Raw genomic sequence first — 25,339 nt, forward strand, 5'->3', positions numbered from 1 at the left:
ATCAAGAATGTCTGCTTCATTGCATTTCAGCATCCGCGGTTCCGGGCACATGACTGTAGGATGCTTAAGATAGTGAAAGATAATATAAGCCAAGTATTTATATTCTGCCTCTGTCTCTGCCTCTGTCTGTCTCTGTCTCTGTTTCTGTCTCTCTATCTCTTTCACACACATACACATTGGGGATGTAAAATTGTTGTGGCCAATCTTAAAGAATAAAGCATGAAGTTATTGAAGGACCAAAGTTGATTTCATCATAAAACCCTGATGGGGGTTGGTCTTGTTTGGCGTTACGTGTGGGACAATGAAACAAACACAACAGAATATATGCAGCATGTAAAGAAAGCAGGCTTTAAAACCATGCCATAGAAAAGAGAAGACTGTGAGGAGGCCCGATTTAACAGAAGCTTCAGATACTGATTAACACATATGCAAACCCAGCATTCTCCAAAGGTTATTTGGCAAAGATATTGTTTTCATTTCCAGTCTTTTAAAGCAGACAGCTTACAACGTAGCTGATTTTAAAACCATACATAATTTAAGTACCAACAGTGGAATTTGACCCAGTAGAGTGATAAAGTCACCCACACAAAACTGACCACACAAGGTAATGGCAGACAGCAAGGCTGGAATCCTCATCCTGCAAAGGAGGAAAGGGGGAACTGCGAAGTGGGGTTTGTGGGTTACTTCGGCTTCTACGTGCTACTTAATTCACAAAGTACAAGGCCTTTACAGATAACTCCTCACCCTTTAGTTTTCTACTGTGTAATAGGATTGATTATAAGGCCACAATATTCCTTTGGGAAAACATTTTAAGAATTTTAATGTCACTTAGTCATTCCTTTGAAGTGTAAAGTGTCTTAACTGGATTACGATTACAGATCATTTTTAAATACACCATTGCTACTACATTAAAATTATTTATACTATTTATATATGATATTCAAAGAAATTTACTAATAAATGCTACAATAGGCATCAGTCTGACATGCTTATTAATTGATCCCATAGGATCAATTATAAGTAATATAACGAATTATAGATACTTAAAAGCCACGATAAGAATCTATTCTGTCTTACTAAATCAGGAACACCACATTTTCAGAACAAACAAACACACACAATGCAGACACCCAAGGATCATGCTGGCTCTTCAATTAGCTGTCGCTGCTCAAACGAGAATCCTCACTATGTAAACACAAGTCAGACCCAAATCTTCATCAAAAGGTTCGAATGGAAGTTGTCCGATGCCATCCAATGTAGGTCCCCAAGCCAATGGCCAGCATTTGGAACAATAACAGATGTGAGGAAAATGTTCAGAAAGTCTGCTGAGAAAATGCCCCCTTTCTTCATAAAGCTTGTGTTTCTCGTGCAGAGAGTAGCTGTGCACTTCGGGTGTCTAAAAAGCAGCTCCTTCGGGGGAATATTTTCTGGCCGACATGACCAATCATATATCCAACCTGAGTTTTTCTTCAAGATACTTTCAGCTTATCTTCTTCTCCCAATATAGTCTTCCTCAGATAGTGCTGTTTTTCTCACCAAAGCTGTGAGTATCTATTTCAGCTCTGTTGGTATCTTGTGGTGTCTGGGAGCGAGGTGGGCTGTCACAGTGAGAGCTCTTAGAGCTACTGTGTCCAGATTCATGCTGCCACCCAACAGTATTCTTCCATGTCACCTTTATAGATTATAGATTATAGATTCCCATTGCTGAGGCACAGTTCTGCCCAGGAGCCCTGCACATTCTCTTCCCTGCTCTGTGCTCTGCTACGTGGTAGCTCAGCAAAGGAGCCAGAGCCAAACTGCGACAGGCCTGAGAGGCGGTCACCGAGAGGTAGCAGGACAGCCTGTACACTCAGCTCTGAGGCCAGGTGACATGGGACTCCTGGTTTTTTTTTTTTTTGGGGGGGGGGAGATTTGTTTGTTTTCTTTTTTGCTTGTTTGTTTCAAACTTCAACCCATTCTTTCTAATTTAAAAATAACAATTTTTGCTCCTAGACAATATCTATGAGGCAATTATCACATTCAATTCTCATATCCTCTCTCTTTCTGCCTCCATTTTTATGGTTGTCACTTACTTATCAGGATAGATTTTAAGTATATGTTAGTCTATAACATTTACATCCATCCTCAGCTCCACAATTTAACATCTTTAATGTCCTAATGGTGAATCTATGCTATGTCCATTAGACACTAAATTAAATCAATCATAAGACTGAGAAGCTAGAGAGAACACCTGTCAATTTTGAGAAGATAATAATTAGTCTTAAAGGCACAGAAACAAAACAAAACAGAACACCCAGCAAAATATTTCCACAGAGAGAGAAAAACACAAGGTAGGAAAGGTTATACAGTGGAGGTTTGAATACATTAAGCTTGCAGCTCAATACACACACACACACACACACACACACACACACACACACACACACACACACACACACACACATATATATATATATACATATATATGGCATATGTATAGATTCATCCATCTATTTTGCTGCATATCTTTTAGATTTCCCTAGGTAAAATTCAAGTAAATGGCCTAGACTGATCAGAAACTCAAGCCTAAACTGTCTTTCCACTCAGATCCTCTTAGTTCTGTCTCCCGAGAGCTGGAATTAAAGGCATGCACCACCACACCCAACCAAGATGTCATATTTAAGTTCAATAATATCACTTGTATCTTACCACGTGTCAGGAAAGTTCATTCATAACACGGATTATTTTAAATGTTATGTAGACTTCATTCAAAAATTACTAGGGATATTGAGAGAGATCACCAAACCAAAGCTAAAGGAAAAGCATAATAAAAATAGATACATAGAGAATCTGTGTGTTGCCATTTTAAAATAGACTTTTAAAGTTACTTGCTACAATGGAGAGCTTCTGAAAAAAACCGAAATGCATTTTCTTTTTTCTTTCTTTCTTTTTTTTCTTTTCTTTTTTTTTTTTTTTACAGATCAAAAGGAAAATTTAAAGATAAAGCACACTGCTATCTTATACCTGAAACATATTGAGAGACACATTACTGTGTAGCGTGAGGAAGCTGGGAATCTCATAGGATGCTTGTGGAATGTAAGGTGGAAAGTTACTTAGAGTTAACCTAGGTAACTTTAATTCAGAAATTCTACAGTAGACATATATTCAAGAGTAATACAAGTTAGCTTCAAGAAAGCTTAACTCTGAATATTCAGAGAGAGGCATTTCATAATAATCAAGAGTAGAAAAATTATCAGTTAACTGATAGTTGAACCAAATGCAATATATACGTAAAATTACTATTACTAAGGAGAAAAGAGTTCAGTACTTATACATTGTAAAACAAACAACCCTCACAACCTCACAACCTCGTGCTAACTGAAAGAATTCGCTGACATTGTGTGACTCTGTACATGTGTAGTACCCATAATGAGCAAAGACACAGAGACCAACAGCACCTTAGAGGGACCTGGGCTGGAAGAGTTGAGGGATTTGGAAAGTAAGTGGTAATCAGTATATCATTTTTGTCTGATGGTGAAAACTTCCGAATATATCTTGACGTTATGGTTATGCAACTCTGTGAATATAACAAAACCATTAAATTGCATTGTTGCAGTGGATGGATGATGTGGTATGTTGTTTCCATCTCAATAAACCCGTTGAAATAAATTATGAGAAATTAACAGCTCTACAAATCTCTTTTAATTGAATTAATTATACAGTTAATTAAAATGTTAATCAGGAGATATGTCAAAAGGAAATCTATGCACGCAAACACGGCCATTGCTTGAAACTTCTGAGAAGAGTGATTATCTGGAAAGGTATAAAGCTCCTGTGTATGAGGTATTCAAATGCTGAAAAGAAGAATAAAGAGGCCAGAGGCAATGCATGAAAAGGTGATAGCCAGGAACCTTTACTGGCTGACATGGAAGCGTCGCATCAGGGCTATATATTAGACTACAGCTCAGGCATGGTGCCTAAAAATCTATAGCAATATGAGAAAATTGTCAAAGACATTCAAATAGAAAAGGGACATCCCCAGTGTGCTAATGGCACATGAAATTCAACACCCGGTGAAAGCAGAACATCCTGTCATTCAGGAGAAGGTTCTTCCACAGTGGAGATGTGGAACTGAACAGGTATATGTAAAAAGGTTAAACTAATTTATTTTTCATACTGTTCTCCAGGATAAGCTATACAAATGAATACAACAACAACAACAGTACAAGAAAACCCAAGTGTACTTTTTGACAGCTTCCCTACACTGCCCAAACTCATCAAACTCACAACTCTCTTCCGTGGGTCATCATACTCAGGCTTAGATTTCTTTTTCAGACTGCCACATGAAAGGAAACGTGATAACTTGGTCCTCTTAAATAAATAATAGCTACATTTAATTGAGTGATCCTTATATGCCAAATATTGTTACAAGTTTTGCATGCAGCATGTTTTATTTAAGTTTCAAAGTAGCCCTAAGAGAAGAAACTAGCATAGTTTAAATTTTTCAGTGAGAAAACCATAGCATAGAGACACAATAGTCAGGACATAAAATCTCAGTCAACCATAAAACTCGTCTAACCTCTTCATAGTATTGACTTACAACTGAGAATTTCTGACCTAAACTACAGTCTTTAATGGCAGATTTATATAGCTCCATTACAATAGTCCTCTGGGGACTGGGGAGATGCTTCAGTGTATGAGAATCCTTGCTGAATAAGCACAAAGATCTTACTTGGATCCCTGATACCCATATAAAAAGACAAGCATGGTGGCATACCCCTGTAACCGCACTGATAGGCAGGTAGATTCCTGGGGCTTGCTGATTAGTCAACTTAGGAAAAAGATTAGCATGCTACAGGGTTAATGAGAGACCATATTTCATGAAGAAAGACAGAGAGTTTTGGAACAGGGTATTAATATTTTCTCCTTGTCTTTATATGAACACACACACACACACACACACACACACACACACACATATATATATATATATATACACTGTAGCACACCACACACATGTGCAAACACACACACACACAAACAAACACGTACATGGCATGAGCACACATGGACACATGCACACATGAATAAACACATTTTCTAATATATACATATCTTATTCATCAAATGGAAAATAGACCATCTGGCAATGGATATACTTCTCCTTGCTTCAGAATCTGTTTTAATTGTTAACTCAAGGATTATTCTAACATATAAATATAATGTCTCTGATTTTTAACTTGTTTTGTACACAAAGAACACTATCTTGAAAATGCAGAACTGCTGATATCATGGACAAGATTTCTCTGAGGTCACCTAGTGCATCTTTTCAAAGTCAGTGGCAGATGAACATCAGCAAAGTAATATACTTCATGCAAAAATAAAAACATGAAAAATGAAAAAACAGTGACTTCCATATAAATTACAGTAAGTAATGCTGGCTTTCTCTTTCTTCGGTGCTGAAGAAGGAACCCAAGACCCAGCTTTTGATAGGCAGGTGCTGTCATTGAACTACATACTTGGCTCTCACACAGACACCTTATCCTACAATGGCCAATCTCATCATGAAGTACATACTCCAGAGAAATAATCCCAAGCTATCAACCCAGAAATGGATTTATTCCATTTCTAGGCATTTACTCCAGAGAAATCTCCTGTATACATATAGTTTATTTGTTTGATGATACTTATTGCATTATGGTACCAAAACTAAAACCTGGATTTCATATTCTTTAAAAAGAATATGGCTTAAATATTGTATGATGTATTCATTAAGTCTATAACTAAAATGAATGAGCCATAACATATTATATTAACATAAATATCTTTAAAATATTATACACTAACATATATCACACAACTATCATAAGTATAAGGTTTAAATCATGGAAAATCATGATATATACATTTTCATAATTAGACCTACATGTAATATTTATCTATCCAGTTAATGCCTGAAAAAATAGACAAATTCCAAGAGTTCTGACATTTGGGATGAGAGGAATGTCGGATCTTCAAATGTGATTTTGATGTGTCACACTTTGACAAATGAGCTAAAAATCTGAGACTTCAAAAAGGCAGATGATGGTGGCATTTTAAAATTAAAACTATATAGTTACAGGTGACACAAAAAAGGATTTTCTTTGAAACGCTTAGCTGCCTCCAAGTTCACATGCATACTTCCAACTAGGAGAGAGGATTTTTCTTCTGAAAGAGTCATTTTCTTATACAGAGTATGGTGAAGAACATCAGAGATGAACGTGGTGTCATTCAAGAGCTGTCAAGAGCACTCCTTTCCCTTTTTATAAAGAACAGCGGGAAAGCAACGGCAGTGGTCTCAAGGTTCTGCATGACTAGTGAACCACAGAACCTGAGGGCTGCTGGCTTCTTTAAACACCCATTTTCATTTGAGCAAAAAGCCCCTTGTTTCTGTGATGGATGTGATGTGGCATTTTCTGATTGGCAAGTGACCCAAAGAAAGCCCACAGGGACTGATCATGTCAGTCACATTCCAACATTATAATTAAGGGTAGTCATGCCTGTGGCCTTAATTGCTGCCTTGGAAGCCATGTCCTTGATTTCTCTGCCCATCTACATTTTTACTAGCCTACATAAAAATCAAGAAGAGGGGATGTGTCATCAGGGCAACAGCAGTGTGTGGGCTTTGTGTGATATGAGAAGTGACAGAATGTTCGTTCACTTATTTGGTTGCCATGAGTCTCCCAGGAAAATGTGGAGCCAATTGTGTTTGTGGGTAACAGTAACTTAGAATTTGTCCTGCTGGCTAAAGGATGCTACTCCTGGAGTCATCAAAATAAAAATGTAAGTACCTGGCTCTTTGACATATCTTTCCACCTGCAGATGGCCATTCCAGCACAATTGGGGCCGACTTTATCTCTGGAGTAATGGGATACGTAAAAGTGTGGATGACACAGCTCTGTCTGCTGGGAGCTATGTTCCCAGGAGTTGTGAAAGGCAAACGCCGAACTAGTGTTGTGTTAGGGTTGCTTTCTGTCCCTTCCTTAAAGCTGGAAAGATTATTTGACAACATAGGTTCATTGGAGCATAAGGCTTCCTTTATGGAGAGGTGACTGAACAGGAAAGTGATGATCCTCCTTATGACTAGCAAGCCCAATTTTCTCAAGTACCAGCCAGCAATCAGTGTTTGGCAAGCAGTGGGTTCCCAGTGTACCCATGAAACTTCCAAAAGTGTAATCATGTCCTGATGACTACGTTGCGATGCCCAAGGAAGAGCTCATCATACAGATCATTTCCACAGTTCGGCATGCCAGCTTGCTTGCAGAGATAGCTCTTTCTACCCACTAACAAGACCTTGGAGTATATTTCTTCTCCAGTGACCAATAAATTCCATTTATATCCTGAAATGCGCCTATGAACATACCAAATGCTCCAACCTGCAACTATGAACAGAACAATAATGGCAGCCCTATTGGTGACCCTCCTGGCTGACAGCGATTTGTAGAACAGGTGTGGCTTTGTAAGAGGCAGAGAGCAGTTGGTTCTCATGATTTCTGCTTCATTTCAAGAGGATTTCATTTTTTATTTTGTTTTTACGCATGAAACAAGACCACAGACATTCATTTTAAATAGATATTTTCCCTCAGTAACTATACATGCAGACTGGCAGGGTCAAGATTAGCATTATGTCCTAAATATTTCACCTTTAAGTTGGCACCCTATCTGTGCTGACTCCTGCTTCCCCAGACAGATCGGATCCAAAGTTGCAATGGCTGGTTGAGAATAGCTTGTATTCTCATCACTGAGGAGGTCATAACCCAATTGCCACAAGTTCATGGCCAGTCTTTTCTACACAGTGTTTTCCTGTTCAGCCAGGGATCCATGGACCCTGTCCATGAAATTCAACCTAAAAGAAAGATGGTTCAGTGTGAAGGACTGACCATTAAAGCTGTTGTGTTAGATGAGACATCTTGGGTCTGTGGACAATTCTGAGTCCTATGCCCTTATCCTGGGATCTGTGGAAATGTCAGAGTACCCCACTCTTCAGTTCTGTCAAACATTCATAGTGTCTTTTTGTACGTTTTTCATTTTGTTAGTTTGTGTTGGCATTTAGATGAAATAATCTAAGAAATTAAAGATAATGAAGCCCTTAAAACTTCGATTATGGGAAGTGGGAGTGGCTCAGTGTTTAAGAGCATGGTTGCTCTTGCAGAGGACCTAGCTTTAATTCACAGCACCCATATAGTGGGTTAAAATCTACTATAACTCCAGTTCCAAGGGATCCAACTTCTGGCCTCATCAGGCACCACACAATTGCACACAAATGTAGAAAAAACACTCACATGCACAAAATATAAATAAATAAGCAAACAAACAAACAAACAAATAAATAAATAATGAATACTCTCCTAATCATCTTTCCTGAGACAAGAGAGGATATCCAGTGGTATAGACCACAGAATTTTTGTTGGTTTCTTTAACCAAATACACAGGAGATCCAAATACACCCCTGGCACAAAGTTTAATGAAAAACATAACACAAATTCCTACAGATTCACATTTTGGGATTCTTAATAATCAAGTGCCTAGCATCATTTGTTTGTTTGTTTGTTTGTTTGTTTTGTTGTTGTTTTTTCTTTCTCCAGTTTAGAGACACAAAGGCTACTCGGTCCACCAGAATGATAGACAAGGTAGGTGTCTATACGGTGATGTTTGCATGTCATCCTGGTTGGATTAAGGAATTCTCAGATGACTCATAGAGAGTTATTTTTTTCTTGTTGCTTCAGTGGACACAGATCCAAAATCTGAAAGGGACATCTAGATAATTTGTGCTTTGTTTCAAGTACTTATGCCTTCTGAAATGTTGTGGATTGAATGGAGCAGATCTGCCCTCAATGTGCTAAGACACCATTCACTAAGCATAGACTCAGATTGGAACAGAAAGGTTACTGGTCCAGCAGATATCCTTTTCTAGTCCTGGTATCATAGAGCTCCAGGCTCTATAGGATCCACAATAGTAGTAGGTATTTTCCTTAGATTTTTGAGCCTCTAGCTTCATGTTAAGAGCATTGGTACCAGTTCATCTACTTCTGAACCTATAGAACCATACCACAAGCTTTTCTGTTCTTTTATGTTCACCCTGCCTACCTTGGTGCTGTTTGTTCTCCACATTTAGGTGATCTATTTCTTTCACCACATCTTTTTGATGTATCTCTTCCAATATCCCATTAGTCTCTCTTAGGAACCCTAAATCCCCCTTTTATGAGATCTCAGTTCATATTCAGAAGTCTTCAAAACATCCTCTGCTGTAAAATATTTTTCTCACTCTTAAATTCTAGGTGCTACCTAATTCTTCATCAAACTGGGTTGCTCTTCTTTTAGCAGAATCAAGAATCTTTTATACAAAATGTGCATCACCTTACAAGAAGATCTGTATCCCTGCAAAAAAGCTTACTGGTCTACCAGCTTACCAACTAAGATTTATTTTTCCCGTGTATAATTTTCTGTTGCTTATAAGGAGAAATATGCAAGCTTTAATTACTTATAGCTCCACAACTTTGAAGATGGGCCCATGCTTTTGGTTTTTATCAGTGAAATGGATTTCTACTTCATGGCTGCATTCAAAGACAAGTTATTAACTTGTTTGTTGTGCTGGCTAGTTTTATGTCAAATTAACACAAACTATAGTCATCTGGGAGGAGGTAATCTTAATTGAGAAAATGCCTCCATAAGACTGGGCTGTATAAAAGCCTGTGGAACATTTTCTTAATGAATTATGGGTAGGGTCCAGCATATTGCTGGTGATGTCATTTAGGGGCATGTGGTCCTGGGGTCTATAAGAAAGCAGGTTGAGACAGTCATTGGGAGCAAGCCAGTAAACAACACTCCTGCTTCTCTGCAAATGCTTCTGCATCTAGTTACCTACTCTATTTGAGTTTCTGTTCCAACTTCCTTTAATAATGAATAATGATGTGGAAGTCAAAATGAAATTGACTTTCCCCCAAAGTTGGTTTCAGTCATGGTGTTTCATCATAGCAAGAGTAACTCCAATTAAGACAGTTGTAGATATAGAAGGTGAACATTCTGGACTATTATTCTCCAGCAGAACTTCCTAAGACATTAAAATATTTTATATCAGAGGCTAAAGATGTGTCTCAGTTGGAAAATGCTTGCTATACAAACATAAGGATATCAGTTTGAATCCCAATCACTGAATCAAAGATGAGCACTGTGACACATGTACCCACGAGCTTGGGATTGGGATAGATGGGGCAGGAAAATCCCTGGAACTAACTAGCTAGCCCATCTAGCTGAACTAATGATTCAGCAAAAGATTCTTTCTCACAAAATGAGGTGGAAAGCAATTAAAAAAGACATCTGATGTCACCTCCACCCTCTACACAGAGACCCATGGATGTGTATTAACAACATACAAACACACAAAAGGCAAATATTTTATACCCACAATAGCCACATATCTGTGGATTAAGTGCTGGAAACATAGCTAGTATAATGGAGAAGTGACTTTTAAAATTGTATTATATTAGTAATATTGACAAATTATTTTCCCTGAAAATAAACAATCATTAAATGTGAATTAACAATTTATATTAATAGATACCATTTTTATTACGAGATGACAAGTTAACTCCATTTCATTTAAAAGCTTCCATTTTTTTATAGAATAGATTGCTATTTTACAATTTAAAAATAATTACTAGGGATGATGATACCAATATACAGATTTGTTTTTGCAGATGAAAGGCAGCATAACAAAATAACACAACACTTGATTCAGACTTACTTGGGAGCCATAATTTGGTCTCATTTATGACCTGACTAGAATCCCAAGTTTCTTTGCAATAATATTGTGCCATTAATAAGGCCTGTCTTGTGAGTTACACATCCATATGCAATACTTAGAGTAGAGCATTTCACAGTATAAGGGCTCCACAATGTTAACTCTTGCCCTCTTTAAAAAGACATCTTAAATTCAGAACTATCAGCAGCTAAAATTCTGTACTAATACGGCAAACTACACAACCAATTTCTTTCTTTCTGAGGTCCAAATCACTACAAAAGCAAGTCATTTTGTGGGAGTTGAAGGAAGTTTAATGTTTATTAATGTCAAGTGCATTTCTACTGCAAGGGTATCTGTGGTGATTGTTAATTATACGCAAGAGCTTGTCAGTGGAATTGACCCACATCTAGTTGAAAACAAGTGCTCCCCTGCAAAACGTTTACCCAGGAACCACAACACATTGCTCTTTTTTCTTTTAAGCTGAGAATGCTATTCCTTGGTCTTAGTCAGCACAAGCTGGAATACACAGAAGCAGAACAGAAATGTTTATGGCTTTGGGTTCTTTAAGAGCTATTGCAGAAAATACTCATTTATTTGGAATAAATTTCATCCACTTACAATGAGTACATTTTAACAAAATATAATGTTGTAAATATATGAATATGACATAATGAAGTCCATTATGTATGATTACAAATTTTTAAAGCTGATTTTGCCATAATTTGAACTTTATCAGTACTTTGCTATAATGTTCAAAATTGTCTCAAATAGCCATTCTTGATTTTGTCCCATATATCATGCAGTAATAGAATTGGGAAATATAATTTTGAAATGGTTTTATTTTCTTCTGGCTTTGTTTTCTTAGTTTTTCCATTGCAAAAACATTGCCATCAAGAATTTCTGTTTTCCTCAGAGAAAAAACAGAGTGCCTTGGAAGTTTACATAGGCAGATATCACAAGAAGCAACTAGAAATTCAAGGACAGAAACTGGAGTGGTAGCATCATATTTTTTAATTATGAGGTATTGTTTGCCCTAATATATATCTCTTGGACAAAACTAGCTCTATTTTGTTGACCTTAAGATGAAATTAGCTATTGTGCACCAAGCTTCAACCATGTTGCTCCTCTGCCTGCTCATTTCCCTTCTCCACTTCATTCCAACCCCAATCTCCACCCCTGAGGAAGCACTGGTAGCAACGAACATTGCCCACTTCAGGCCCTGTCCCCTTATGGTCATTTCACTGCTTTTTTCTCACTTTCTCTACCTGCCTGCTGGCTCCTTAAACTACAGCATGGGATTTCTACTACTCTTCCCAAGGCTGGCATACTACGATTTACTATTTCCAAAAGAACTCTTGGTTATATTTTCTATATCAGATAATATGGAATTCTTTGTATTTGTCCTTGACATGCATGTTTTATTCTTGTAATTGAATCTATATATGATGGAGTTTAGCCTCTCTAACGTCCCTTTTCTTCTGGATCATTTCTTCCAAATCCACAACTCTGTCTTAGAAAGTAGAGCAAAGTACCCAAAAGCAGTGTTTAAAATGATGGCATGTGCATAGGATGGGTAGGATGGGAACACTGTTATACTAGTAGTTAATTACTTTTACAGTTCTGTTACTGTAAAACTTCTCTGCATTGTTTAATTTTTTACATATATGTGTAATATGGGAAGAACTCAAATTGAAAGATGCCTTTAAAAACCTCAAAATGTGGGCCTCCAGATGATTTGGAAATGCTCGAACTTCTTGGCTCAGCCTTGAACAAGTACAGTGACCATGCAAGTCCCAGACCCTGACACACTCTAGCCTAGTCTGGCAACACCCATGTCCTGTAGCTTGTACTAAGTTCCTGCAGCTGGGTCTCTGTCTGTCTTTTGGTGAGCTTTACCCCATCTTATACTCAGGTTCCTAAGACTCAGTGTCCAGGTATGCTCCTAAATACTTTGCTGACTGTCTTTGAGATCTGTCTCTCCACCATAGTCTTAGAGCTTTCTGAGAACTGAAACCACTTTCTATTAGCTTAAATAGGATGCCATTGTCTTACTGTGGCAGCTCTCTCAAGGAGCTCCTGGTCCAAAGCTATGTCACATCTTTGCCTCTGTGGCAAAAAAAAAACCATGAAGCTGTAGGTAGCAGCTGTTACATGTTCAATCGTGGACAAGGACCCAGAGCACAATAACAAATAAGGGTGCCTGAGATTAGCATGGAAATAGAACATGAGCATAGCAAGCATGGGGCCCTGGGTTCCACCCATGGTGCCAATAAAAACAGTGATAGTATTAATAATAAGGAATTGTGTGTCAGAGCCAAGATTTCCTATCTATAGCCTTAGGGTCATTAAAAGAGCCTGGTAAACTACACAGAAACTAGGCTTTTCAACCAAGGGTCTGTTCTGGTTTTTGAGAATTCTGTGTATGTTCATCTGTCTATTTAGTCTATTTCTTGAAAGCACACCACATACTGCTTAATAAACACAATTCAGTGATAATAATTGAGATTGGAGCTTTTTCTGACTTCTTTAGAGACCATTTTACTGTTAAATGAGGACACTGTCATTTCTCTCTCCTTTAATCTGTAACCCTTTAAAGAAAATACTCATAACAGTAGACTTGTGTTACACGATTAAAACGTTGTAAGTCATTTGATATATTGTTCCCAGATGGGAGATGGAGAAGAGCATATTTGCCCACAAATCAGCTTGCAAAACTTAGCAAACAAGAGAGTAAAAGGATGGTGGTGTGCCAATTCTCTGGATGCATTTATGTAGCTCAACTGCTTGTGCAGCATTTCTGTACCTCATTTATTTTTATATTCTCTTGAAAAGAATAGAAAATGAGTCTTAGTGTCTCACTTTAGATTGGTAGGAAGACTCAGAGAGAAAAGGTGAAGTGAGCGACTTCCCAGAGGAACAGGTTAGTTGGTGACAATCACATCCAGGAATGAATGTGAGTGGGACTTGTTAGTCATTTCAGTCCTGAGCCCATAATATAAATAACCATCTGAGAAGGGTGGCTAAACCCAGGGAATGGCTTACACAGAAACTGAGAGTTTATACTTAATATTTCTAATGTCAATATTGAGTTCCTGGATGAGTTCAGGAATTTAGACCTTATATCTTCCCATATCGAAAAGATCAGCCAAATACCTCTTCACGGAGGCTATATACATGGAGAAAACTTGACAAGGCCTTGGTGGGGTTGTCTTAGGTGGGCATAGTTACACTTCCTCGTGCTTGCCACTGACATCAGCACAGTGACCCATTGTGTATGGACTCCATGTGCACTTAGTCTGCATAGTCCCTTTGTCTCTGCCACAGGGATGTGGATGTAAAAGCAAAGGAATAGAAGTAGGTTTAGCTATGACCACATGTGATGGCATCTGTACAACCAAAGGGTTGGGTTTTTCATATGGAGTAATAAAATCAAGGTAAGATTGGTCAGATAATTATTGGTATAATAAACAAGTTTTGACAATTGTTTATAACTGATTGGTCACTTGAGTTCAGAGACTCGGGAATAAATAAACAAATCGATTACTGACAGTGTGGATCTTGATGTCTGGTGAAAGCAGTGTCTTTGCTCACAATGAATGCCTGTGCCTCTTCATATTGTTTTCTCCATTTTTGCTTTTTGCTGATTGTCAAAGTAGAAAGTAAACATGAAACACAGGAATTTGGTGGGCATGGAAGGACAAGCTACCAGACAGGTCTTGCCTGCTTTCCTTTTGCTCCTAGACAAACTGTCAATAACAATCAGGCCCCACACAATGAGGTTTTAGTTCAATATGGTCTTCATAAATGGAGGCTTTTAAAAGACAGTAATGTAATTGGAAGAGACCTATAATGTGACAGAGATATAGTCACTCCTGCTATAGCAGCTCACTACTCTCATGTTTTTGGAAGGACTGGGGGGGGGGGCAATCTATCACCTTTTCATTCATGTGAGGTCATATTGAATCTCATTAACTATTTATAGTACACACTTATAATTGTAGTAAAGGAACACATTCTAGACATGTTTTATTTATACTACACTTTTAATCATTATTTTAGAATATATTCATGTGTGCGTACATGCATGTGCACTGACCTTTGCAATGATAGGAAATAAAACCTCATGAACTGGTACATTCTGAAGAACTTGCCAGATCCTCCATATTAGTTATACATATGTCCATGGCTCCTTTTAAAAACCAGTAACTGTCTTAAAACTTTGCATTACATTCTATGTCTGTTACATCAGCAGCAGCCACATGGGTGATTGACTTAGACAATCTAGGCTTGTAGAAGTGGTACATTTCTCAGAACATGACAGTACTTTCTTTGCCCATTTCCCAGGACCAAGTCAATGACAGAATCCCATGTGGTGCTGAATCTCACTTTGTCCTGAATCTCATGTGGAAACCAGCTGGGAGGTCCCTGACATCCTGTGCAGAGAAACAAACCACAAATCAACAGCAGGAGATTTGCATTCAAGGAAGAAAATTCTCAGAATAGTTCCCAGTTCTATGGTGGAACCAAGTAGGTCAAAGCCCCATGATTTCATTCCTGCTGCTCTTTGAAGGGAGCAGAAGGAAAGAACAGATGAATCAGCACATTCTGAGGAGTTCACCAAATCATTTTTATCAACCATGCCTATGTCCAATGGCTCCTTTTAAAGTGTCTGAAACTCATTCTGAAACACAGCAAAGACATCAACACTGTCCATTTTCATCCTTCAACCCAACCATCACTGTACAGCCTTACAACTGTCATTAAAAACTAAGATGTTTCCTGGGCATCAGGAGAACATGTAGATAAGCAAGTTGCTAGTGTCTGTAGCACTGGTTGGTTTTGGGAGTCTGGAGGGATTTTTCTCTCCTCTGTTGTTATCACTTCATGGGATCTAGCAAACCCTTTGAAGGATAATTTTCTATAGCCATTTTAACCCTCATGTTAGCTCTTCTAAAGCCCACATAAGCCCCAGGCAAATGGCTATAAAAAGATTTGACCCTAAAGTGGTCAAAAGCTCAAGACTAACTCATACTTGTAAATACTGTGTCCAGACACTAAAACTTCAACCATGTCAGTGCCACAGAATGGAGCACTGGATTCCTCCACAGTTCTCTCTCAGGAACACAAAGGTTCTCTGGGGGCAGAGAGGGGGGTAAAGCTGTAATTTTATGGAAGGTTGTCATGCATAAGAGAAAATCTGACCACAACCTGCCACATAAGGACTGCAACACAAAGGGTGAGGTATTTAAAAAATAGGATGGCAGTGTGAGATTATATTATTTTTATTGTAGTCTCTTTCAGAAGGTTTTTATATTCATAGATTTATTTATTTAACCGACAGAGGAAATAGTAGGTATTTTTGCATACAGACTTTGAAATGTATGCATATTCAGAAAATCTAGATCAAGATAAGAACTGTGTACATTATTCTGGTGAGAATTCTTAAAATCTATTTTTAGCAGTGTTTAATAGGATATGTTACTATTAACTAGAGTATCCATGATGGTGAAGGCATTTTGAACTTATTACTCCTGATTAAGTTGGTTGTTCATTCATTGACATTTCCCTAAAGACTTGTGCACCCACAAGCTCCAGCTAGCCTGGCTAAGCCACCACTGTAGTCTCTGCTTCTATGTGTTTAACATTTTAAGAGTCCACATGTAAGCATGTAACATTTAATGTGTCTTTCTATGCCTTGCTCAGTTCACTTATCATAATATCCTTCAAGTCTACCTATGGCATCAGAAAAGGTCAGACTTCCTTTCATTTTAAAGGCTGAAAAATATCATCAGAAAAATGCCAACTTCTACAAACAGACATGTTAATCAATAGCTGAGGAGCTATACATGCATAACTCTACACCTAAATTTTTATACATGAGCCATAAATATACACTGGAAAAAAAACTGAGCATCTTCAACAAATAGTATTAGTTCAGTTGTTCTCATTGTGGGTCTCAACCCCTTTGGGGATTGCATATAAATATATTGCATATCAGATATTTACATAATGATTCATAATAATGGGAAAATACAGTTATGAAGTAGCAATGAGATAATTTTATAGTTGGAGATCTATAAAATTTCTTCATAAATGAAGAACTATATTAAAGGGTCACAGCATTAGGCTGAGAACTGCTATATCAGTCAACTGGAATGCTACATGTAGAAAAATGCAGCTTCCTGTTTCTGTCTGTGCCCAGAAGTGACCTGTGCCACAGCTCTCTCTACCCAGACCCTGCTGGTAGAAACCTAGTCTCCCAGGAATGCTGACACACAGGCTTACAGGAGGGTCAGGCCACCATCAGAATCAGCAAGATCAGCTAACACCAGAGTTAAGCAGATAGTGAAAAATGGGAGTGGCTAATCTCGGGGTGGGGGGCAGGAGGAAGTCAAGTGCTAGTCACAAGACTAGGCTGGAGTCCCAAGTGCCATCTTTGGACTGCTGCCACACCTGCTCTCCACAATAAAGAAATAAGATATTACTTTTTTTTAATAATCACCTCAACAAATCTCAGGGGCAGAAGATACTATGGAAAACATTGACACAACAGTCAAAAAATGCAAAACACAAAAATATCCTAACCCAAAACATCCAAAAAATTCAGAAAACAATAAGAAGATCAAACCTAAGGATAATAGGTATAGAAGAGAGTGAAGAGTCCCAACTTAAAGAGCCAATAAATATCTTCAAAAAATTATAGAAGAAAACTTCCCTAATCTAAAGTGATGCCACATAAACCTAAAAGAAGCCTACAGAACTTCAAATAGATTGGAACAGAGAACAAATTTCTCCTATAACAAAATGTACGAAACAAAGAAAGAATATTAAAAGCAATAATAAAAAAATGGTTAAGTAACATGTAGAGGCATATCTATTGGAAGCATACCAGACTTCCCAACAGAGACCAAGAAAGGTAGAGGATCCTGGGCAGAAGTCATACAGATCCTAAGAGAACACAAATAACAGCCCAGGGTACCATATGCAACAAAACCCTTAATTACCATAGAAGGAGAAACCAAGATATTCCAGAAAAAAATGAGTTTACACAATATCTTTCCACAAATCTAGGCCTACAAAGAATAATAGATGGAAAACTCCAACACAAGGAGTGAAACTACACCCTAGAAAAAGCAAGAAAGTAATCTTCTTTCAACTAATCCCAAAGAAGGTAGCCAAACAAACATAATTCTACTTCTGACAACAAAAATATCAGGAAATAAAAATCATTGATTCCTAATATCTCTCAACAACAATGGACTCAATTCCCCAATAAAAAGACATGAACATTTTTTTAGGTACTTCTAAGCCATTTAATATTCCTCAGTTGAAATAGCTCTGTACTCCATTTTTAAATAGAATTATTTGATTCTCTAAAGTCTAACTTCTTGAGTTCTTTATATATAGTGGATACTAGACCTCTAACAGATGTAGGATGGCAAAAGATCTTTCCCCAATAAGTTGTTTGCTGTTTTGTCCTATTGATAGTACCCTTTGCCTTACAGAAGCTTTGCAATTTTATGATGTCCCATTTGGCGGTTCTTGATCTTAGAGCATAAGTCATTGACCAGTGCTCATGTGGTTGAGGCTTTCCCCACTTTCTCTTCTATTAGTTTCAGTGCACCTGGTTTTATGTGGAGGCCTTTGATCCACTTGGACTTGAGTTTTGTACAAGGAGATAACTATGGGTCGATTTGCATTCTACTACAAGCTGAATGCTAGTTGAAACAGTGCCATTCGTTGAAAATGTCTTTTTTTCTATTCAGTGTTTTTAGTTCCTTTGTCAAAGATCAAGTAACCATAGGTGAGTGGATTCATTTCTGGGGCTTCAATTCTATTTCATTGATCTACCTTCCTGTTCTTGTACCAATACTATGCAGTTTTTTATCATGAGTGCTTTGTATTACTGCTTGAGGTCAGGGATGGTGATTCTTCCAGAAGTTCTTTTATTGTTGAGAAGAGTTTTCTCTTTTTTGCATATTTTAACAGGTAGTCCAATTGGAAATTTATTTATATGTCTCAATCATAAAATATGCATAATCCCATAATTTGTAAAACATTTTGATAAAAATTTATTTTTTCTCAAAGCTTAACAATACAATTTTTAATGTTTTTTAAAAATTAGATACTCTGTATTTACATTTAAGATGTTATCTCTTTACCCCATCCTGCTTCCATCATCCCCCCTCCAGTTGTCTTCACAAAGGTGCACTCCCTTTAGATTCCCCTCTCCATCCCATTGCCTTGTCATTCCCCTGCATTAGGACAACGTACCCTCTCTGGAATAAAAGCCTCTTCTCACATTGATGCCAAACACTGCTATCTTCAGCTACATATGCAATTGAATCAATAGGTCTCTCAAAGTGCTCCCAGAAACCTGTGCATGGGAAGGCCACCTGTCCAGATGCAGCTGGGCCAGGTCTGGCCTTGGGCCTGAAGTGTGCACCCCCGTTCAGTTCCACTGCTTTAACTGTGAGAGTTCTGTGCAGCTTTTCTCGAGGTAGAACTTGAGTAGAAAAAGTTGACTCACTCTTACGAGCTCCCAGGGACCCTTCCCAAAAATAGTTTTCAATATTCTGGATTTTTTTGTTATTCCAAATTAATCTGCATATTGCTCTTTCTAACTCTATGAAGAATTGAGTTGGAATTTTGATGGAGATTGCATTGAATCCCTAGATTGCTTTTGTCAAGATGGCCATTTTTACTCTATTAATCCTGCCAATCCATGAGCAGCATAGGAGACCTTTCCATCTTCTGTGATCTTTGATTTCTTTCTTCAGACACTTGAAGTTCTTGTCATACAGATCTTTTACTACCTTGGTTAGAGCAACACCAAAGTATTTTGTATTATTTGTGACTAATGTGAAGGGTGTTAATTCCCTAATTTCTTACTCAGCCTATTTGTCCTTTGAGTAAAGGAAGGTTACTAATGTGTTTGAGTTAATTATTGGGGTCACTTATGTATATTATCATATCATCTGCAAATAGTGATATTTTGATTGTAATAGTGATAAAAATCTATATGGTATTGGTACAGAGTCAGGAAGTTAGATCAATGGAATAAAATTGAAGACCCCAAAATGAACCCACACACCTATGGTCACTTAATCTTAGCAAGGGAGCTAAAACTATACAGTGGTAAAAAGATAGCATTTTCAACAAATGGTGCTGGTACAACTGTCAGTCAGCATGTAGAAGAATACTAATTGATCTATTCTTATTGCCCTGAACAAAACTCATGTTCAATTGGATCAAGGACCTCCACATAAAACCAGATACACTCAAACTAATAGAAGAGAAAGTGGGGAAGAGCCCCAAACACATGAACACTGAGGAAAATTTCCAGAACAGAATACCAGTTGTTTATGCTCTAAGATCAAGAATCTAACAAATGGAACTTTATAAAATTGCAAAGCTTCAGTAAGGCAAAGGACACTATCAATAGGACAAAATGGCCACCAACAGATTGGAAAAAGATCTTTACCAATACTATATCTGATCATGGGCTAATATATAACATACTCCAAAGAATCAAATAACCCTACTAAAAAATTGTGGACAGTACTAGACATAGAACCTTAACTGAGGAATGTGGAATGGCAGAGAAGCACCTAAAGAAATGTTCAACATCCTTAGTCATCAAGGAAATGCAAATCTAAACAGCCCTGAGATTCTACCTCACACTATTCATTCAGTATGGCTAAGATAAAAAATTCAGGTGACAGCAGACACTGGTGAGGATGTGGAGAAAGAAGCCTTTGGTCCAGTGAAGGCTCATTTTTCCCAGTGTAGGGAAACGCCAAGGTGGTTGGGAGAGGGAGCACCTTCATAGAGGCAATGGGAGGGTGAGGGTGGATGGAATTGTGGAAAAGGGGTAACATCTGAAATATAAATGCAGAGAATTTCCAATAGAAATTTTTTGGTAAAAAGAGAAGGGTAACAAAATTATTCATAGGAGGAAATATGGAGACAAAGCTTGGAGCAGAGACTGAAGGAAAGGCCATCCAGAGACTGCCTCACCTAGAGATCCAGCCCATATACAGCCACCAAACCCAGACAATATTGCTGGTGGTAAGAAGTGCATGCTGACAGGCGCCAGATGTAGCTGCCTCCTGAGAGGCTCTGCCAGATTATGACAAATACAGAGGTTGATGCTCAAAGCCAACCATTGACCTGAGAATGAGATCCCCAATGGAGGAGTTAGAGAAAGGGCTGAAGGAGCTGAAGTGGTTTTCAACCCCATAAGAACAACAATACCAGCCAGAGCTTCCAGGGACTAAACCACTATCCAAACACTACACACGGACAGACCCATGATTCCAGCTGCATATGTAGCACAGGATGGCCTCGTTGGGCATCAGTGGGAAAAGAAGCCTTTGGTCCTGCCAAGACAAGATGCTCCAATGCTGGCGAATGTCAGGTCAGGGAGGTGGGAAGAGGTGATTTGTTGGGTGGGTTGGGGAGCACCCTCATAGAAGCAGGGGTGTTCATGTGGTAGGTTTATGGAGGGAAAACTGGGAAAGGGGATAGCATTTGAAATGTAAATAAAATATATCCAATACAGTAAAGAAAAAGAAGAATGCAAATAGATTCACACCTATCACCCTGAACAAAGCTCAACTCTAAATGGATCAATTACCTCAACACAAGGCCATACTGAACGTGATTAATGAGAAAGTAGGGGATAGATAACCTTGAGCCCTGTTGCACAGGAAAAGACTTCCTTAACAGAACACCAACAGCACAAACACTAAGAACAGCAACTAATCAACAGGACCCCATAAAACGTAAACATTTCTGTATGATAGAGGGCTCATCACCTGTGATTAGAATGACCATGCTTCTTAGCTGCCTGGGGGTTGGGGGTAGGCCTCCCGTTTGTTTTCCTCTCTTCCATCTTGATGAAAATGAAGGGGAAATGACAGTAGTGGATTTCATACACAAAATGCTCTGGTAATGGCGGGTCAACAGTGTTAGGGCACTTAATTTACTGAATTGTGTACTTCAGTATGGTCAGAAATGTAAACTTTGTTCTAGGTATCTGTGACAACTTTTAATACTGTGCATGCAGAAATGAGGCCATCTCAGACAACACAGAGGGAAGGTTGGAGAAGACAGAGGATGGAAAGCAGGGAGGTTTCTTTTTCAAGATTTGCAAGAAACAAGAGAGCTTACTCAGGAACCACCCACTGTTAAAATATAAATGATGTTCCCTCCTTCTTTGACTCTGCCATAATAAGGCTGGCTAGCCAAATCGGTGTCAGACTCAGGACTATCCACGAAGAAGAAAGACTCATATTCTTGGCTTTTTTGGTTTTTAAAATAAAGGGAAATCTAAAGTGTTTCCCTCTGCACAAAAGAAACTACCAGTGTCCTGTGCCCAACTCCACCATGACAGCCCCCATCCCTCACTTGTCTCCAATTTATCCCTTGTCTGTTTGTAAGGTAACTAACATGCTAAACCAATATTCATTCCCAGGAAAAACTTTGCTTTTGAATATGTTGGATCATCATTTTCTGTATATGATGGCCTAGAAAATGTGCTAAATTTTCCTTTACATTTTGAGGTATTACTTTTCTTTCAATCTCTTTGTCTAGTTTTAGCAACACAGCACTAAATTGTGAAATGTTTTCGGCCCCTGCCCCACCCCATCATGAAGACAGCTCTGTCATTGTTTCTTCCTTTGGTACCTTATAGTATTTGCCCATTTAACAGTACGCATCTACTATTTTCTTAGTAGAAATTCTGAGAACAATGGATTTTATCTCTTTAGTTACATGAGACTAATAAACATGCTGATTCCTTAAAAACACTTTATCAGTTCATCTCTTTAAAGAAATTTGTTTAATGTGTTTTATTTAAGACAAATAAAAGCATATTTGGCTTAAATATGTTGATGTTATCTTATAATTTTATATTTTGTCTATACGATATATAGTCATCCCCATGTGGATTGAAACTTAGGACTGTTGAGATTTTGAATCAGATAATTCTTTCTTTTGGAAGATGTTCTCTGTATTGTAGTATATTTAATACCATGCTTAGTCTATGGTTGCTTTACATCTAGAAGTATGTTTTCAGACAGTACTAAATAGTCTCTGGGGAGGATGACACCAGCCTTAAGAATGGATTACTTAAAGTTTTCTATACTTCTGTCTTATTGATTTATATATTGTTTGTGATATTTACATATCCATGCTTTCTGCTTTTATGTATCCTTTCATATATTCTTTATTTTGTGTATCAGGGATTTTGTTTACTTACCTTCATTGACTTAGTATCTTTCTATTACTAATAGAATATTCACTATTATGTCATTCACTCTGGATTCTGCATCTCATACACTTTGTGTGTGTTCTCTTTTCATTTTCATCATATTCAAATTATTTTATATTATTTCTTTTTGACTGATTATTTTATCAATAGATTACTTGAAAGTGAGTTCCATAATTTCTGAATATTTGTTGGATATAGTTTTGGTAATGACTTCTGGTATAAAATTGTATGTTACATGATTTAAAAATTTGAGATTATTAATAATATTTGTTTGAGGTTTTCCAAATACCATTTTTAATAGCCTATAATGTTTTAGAAGGTTCACTGACAACCCTGATCAGCAACTCAAAAGAGCCCCTTGCCTGATGCTAGTATTTTTGTGAGAGGTTTTTGATTCTGGGAGGAAACATTGACAGCACAGATGGAAATGTTCGTTTACTTACACATGCAGACTTACAAGCAAACCTATGTTATATATAACTACATTTTAATATAAGTATACTTATATGTAAGTATGTTTTAGGTACATAATGGATAGTATTTTGCCATATACATCTTTAGAAGTCCTGTTACTTTGTCTCCCTCCTTCTACTGCGTTTATCTTCTTTTCTATTAGTTTAAAACTCTTCATTATCTGTGCTGTTATATTTTATCTGAGCTTTTTATACACAGCATATAGTTGGGTTCTGAAAATTTATTTGTTTTGTTCGAACTAAAATCTAGGTATTTGTGCTTTGTAATTGTTTTTTTTTTTTTGGGGGGGGGAACATTGACTCATACAATAAATCTGTTCTTCACGTTATGTTGTCCGGTAGAGTTATATTTACTTATTTAGTCTTTGCTGGCATGTTTGGCATCTAAGCTATGATTGTGTAGCTCAAGGCTCAGGCACATAGTTTACTAGAATTTATGTGTTGGAATTCTCCTTTATGGATTTCTATGAAATTTATCTCCCCTTGACTTTTCATTTCCAATGTTTCCTTAAATTTGGGTCTTTAAAAAATGCATTTGCTGCAGAACTTTAATTTTCTCACACAATGACATGTTGATGGAGCATTCTGTCCTTTTTGAGGGTTGATCTTTTGCTATGTATTATAATGTTGAATATTGGATCTCAAGGCCTGGTTTCCCCCAAGAATGAGAAAATCTGAGCATACACAAGTGATGTTGTGTAACCTTGCCTCCAAGTTATCCCTGACTGGTAAATAAAGATGCCTGCAGCTTAAAGCTGGGCAGAATTGTGAGAGGTGGGATTGGGGTTTCTGGGTTTGGGGTCTGAGCAGAGACCGCAAGGACATAGACAGGGCAGACAAATATACCACAGGGTAAGGGAGCCTAAGAACTTGCCATGTGGGCAGGACAGCAGGAGTAAGAACAGCCCACACCAAGTCACATCTCAGGGTTATTGATATGGAAGGAGACATAATAGCAGAGAGGGTAGATATCTTTCCAGCGTTTTAAAAGCCTTTTAAAAACAAGCTGCTGATTAAGGTTTATTATAAATATAAAAGTTGTGTGGTTTTTATCTGGGAACTGAATGATCAAAGGTGGGTAGAAACTCCTGGTTGAGATTAAATATCAACTATAAGTCGTACTCAGTGAACAGTGAAAAAACAAGACTTACCATTTTCTGAAAGGAGAATGATTTTTTATTGTTTTTGGTTTAGAATGTCATATTGAATGCCATATTTACATAATTTCTATTCCTCCCTCCCCTATCCTTTTCAAGTCTCAAATTTATGATGTCTTATTTTTAGCATTATATGCATATACACATACATACTATCTATCTCTCATCTATTTGTCTATCTATCATGTATCTATATCTATCACCTATCTATCATCTATCACCTATTTATCTGTCTGTCTATCTACCATGTATCTATATCTATCTCCTATCTATTATCTATCTATCAAAACTTATCATTTCTTAAAGAACTGAGTAAAAAAATTACAGCATTAAAAGGCCAAATAGTTTTTCAGATACCCATGGAAACATTCATAACTCCAGATAAGTAACAAAAACCAAGGTCAGGAGGGGAAACACCAGAACGGAAGCTGTGCTCTAAGGCTTGGACTTTTCTACCCCATTAACGAAACAAGAGTGACATCGTCTGCTGGATCCACCATGTACCAGGTGCTGCTGACAAGATGCCAAAGGCGAGTATGGCTCGAACAGCCAGCCCAAGGCCGATCATTATTGCTCCCTCTAAGCTCAAGAACTCAGTCTGGATTGCCAATTCCATCACAACAGTGGCATCACGTCTGCAGTAAGGCAGATGTGCAGCATCAAGCAGGGGCAT

The 25,339-nt window shown here is 37.7% G+C and overlaps 1 pseudogene across 1 annotated transcript; it reads right to left on the minus strand.

Annotated features, from left to right (window-relative positions):
* Nucleotides 1–1,217: 1,217 nt before the first annotated feature.
* Nucleotides 1,218–25,339, minus strand: LOC308419628 (BCL2/adenovirus E1B 19 kDa protein-interacting protein 3-like; annotated as a pseudogene). Its single transcript has 2 exons — nucleotides 25,171–25,339; nucleotides 1,218–1,807 (listed from the first exon to the last, which is right to left on the minus strand). The product of its transcript is annotated as a BCL2/adenovirus E1B 19 kDa protein-interacting protein 3-like (transcript).

Source organism: Micromys minutus (genome assembly GCF_963924665.1).
Source record: "Micromys minutus genome assembly, chromosome: 4".
Lineage (NCBI taxonomy): Eukaryota > Metazoa > Chordata > Mammalia > Rodentia > Muridae > Micromys > Micromys minutus.